This window comes from Schistocerca serialis, unplaced genomic scaffold (assembly GCF_023864345.2).
Source record: "Schistocerca serialis cubense isolate TAMUIC-IGC-003099 unplaced genomic scaffold, iqSchSeri2.2 HiC_scaffold_1226, whole genome shotgun sequence".
NCBI classification, from domain to species: Eukaryota; Metazoa; Arthropoda; class Insecta; order Orthoptera; family Acrididae; genus Schistocerca; species Schistocerca serialis.
This window is the reverse complement of record NW_026047432.1, coordinates 85,001-87,500: the sequence shown is the minus strand read 5'-3', so window position 1 is coordinate 87,500 and position 2,500 is coordinate 85,001. Positions and strand designations below refer to the sequence as shown.

Below are 2,500 nucleotides of genomic sequence, written 5' to 3'. Positions count from 1 at the left end.
GCCATCCAAGAGGCCGCGCACGCAACGTGCACGCGACCGTCGGAAGGCATCCTGCGTTCTCGCGTATTCCCAGCGGCGCCGCTTGCGCTTCTGCGTCGGCGGCGCGGCAGGCGGCCGCTTCGATGGTTGGCGCGGCCGCTGTGTCCTGGTGATCGATCTCTCCCCTCTGGACCCGACCGACGCAAGGGCATCCGGGAGCATGCCCAGGATGACATCGGGCGGCGTGCCCCGCCCCAGACCTATGACTCGATCCAGGGCAGAGAAACGCTGGGCGGAAGCAGGTAGCCCCGCCAGATGCTCCCAGATGGCGGCGTCAGTCGGCCCCTCCGGCGGCGGCCCGGTGGTGTCGGCCGCGAAGTCCTCGGCTGCGTCGACGGGCGGCGCAGCGGCCTCGCCCGCGTCAGGCAGCGGGCTCGCTGCTCCCCGGCGGGACGCCGGCTCTTCCCCCCGACCGATCTCAAGCGCCTCCATGAACTGGCGGACAAGCTGCTTGTGGGCAGCTTGCCGCCGTCGGCACTTGATTGCCTCAAGCGTTCGGTCGGGGAACATCCTGATGAGTTCTTGATTTACAAAGAAGAACCGGGCGTCCCTCTCGAGGAACAGTTCGGCCTCTGCCTTGGCGAGCGACAGGACTTCTTCCTCCGTCCACCTCGCGCGATGCCTCTCCGTCACGATCTCCGCGTTGGCGGCCGCAAGATGTTGGCGGCGGCGATGGACCCCGAGACCATTCTTGGTGGTGAAGCTGCGGTGGCACTCACTACAGGCGTATACTGCTGCAAAAGTTACAAGATTTTCGGCACGGCCGGTTGGCCGGCTAGGTGCTGGGGGAGTTGGGGTGGCACCTTCAGCGGAAGGGCCACCACTTATTCTCTGGTTACTGCCCCCAACTAAAAAAGGGATAATGCGAGGGGGGGCTGGTAACCCCCCCAAGCCCCTGGTGCGGTCTTCCACTCTGCGAAAATCAGCGGGCCCACGAGAAGGGGAGAAGACCGCAGGAGAGGAGAGGCTAAGAGGGCTAGGCCCATGTATTGCGCATCACTCTCCCTGTAACTATAACCCAAGGAAGGCACCTCGCAGCAGCAGCACGACTACATCAAGACCGCACTTCGAAAAGCCAAGTCCGGATGCAGCCACACCGCCGCCACTTGGCCACCTTAAGAGAGTCATAGTTACTCCCGCCGTTTACCCGCGCTTGCTTGAATTTCTTCACGTTGACATTCAGAGCACTGGGCAGAAATCACATTGCGTCAACACCCGCTAGGGCCATCGCAATGCTTTGTTTTAATTAGACAGTCGGATTCCCCCAGTCCGTGCCAGTTCTGAGTTGATCGTTGAATGGCGGCCGAAGAGAATCCGCGCACCCGCGCGCCCCCGGAGGAGCACGCTAAGGCGGACGCGGCCTCGCAGCAAGGAAGATCCGTGGGAGGCCAAGGCACGGGACCGAGCTCGGATCCTGCACGCAGGTTGAAGCACCGGGGCGCGAACGCCGCGCAGGCGCGCGCATCCTGCACCGCCGGCCAGCACGAGGCCGACCAACGGCGAGAGCAGACCACGCCCGCGCTAAACGCCCGCACTTACCGGCACCCCTACGGCACTCACCTCGCCCAGGCCCGGCACGTTAGCGCTGACCCACTTCCCGACCAAGCCCGACACGCCCCGATCCTCAGAGCCAATCCTTATCCCGAAGTTACGGATCCAATTTGCCGACTTCCCTTACCTACATTATTCTATCGACTAGAGGCTCTTCACCTTGGAGACCTGCTGCGGATATGGGTACGAACCGGCGCGACACCTCCACGTGGCCCTCTCCCGGATTTTCAAGGTCCGAGGGGAAGATCGGGACACCGCCGCAACTGCGGTGCTCTTCGCGTTCCAAACCCTATCTCCCTGCTAGAGGATTCCAGGGAACTCGAACGCTCATGCAGAAAAGAAAACTCTTCCCCGATCTCCCGACGGCGTCTCCGGGTCCTTTTGGGTTACCCCGACGAGCATCTCTAAAAGAGGGGCCCGACTTGTATCGGTTCCGCTGCCGGGTTCCGGAATAGGAACCGGATTCCCTTTCGCCCAACGGGGGCCAGCACAAAGTGCATCATGCTATGACGGCCCCCATCAACATCGGATTTCTCCTAGGGCTTAGGATCGACTGACTCGTGTGCAACGGCTGTTCACACGAAACCCTTCTCCGCGTCAGCCCTCCAGGGCCTCGCTGGAGTATTTGCTACTACCACCAAGATCTGCACCGACGGCGGCTCCAGGCAGGCTCACGCCCAGACCCTTCTGCGCCCACCGCCGCGACCCTCCTACTCGTCAGGGCTTCGCGGCCGGCCGCAAGGACCGGCCATGACTGCCAGACTGACGGCCGAGTATAGGCACGACGCTTCAGCGCCATCCATTTTCAGGGCTAGTTGCTTCGGCAGGTGAGTTGTTACACACTCCTTAGCGGATTCCGACTTCCATGGCCACCGTCCTGCTGTCTTAAGCAACCAACGCCTTTCATGGT

General features: G+C 62.4%; 1 pseudogene; it reads right to left on the bottom strand.

The window, feature by feature from the left end:
* Nucleotides 1-2,500, bottom strand: part of LOC126436068 (large subunit ribosomal RNA) — a 7,955-nt pseudogene that overhangs the window by 3,918 nt on the left and 1,537 nt on the right.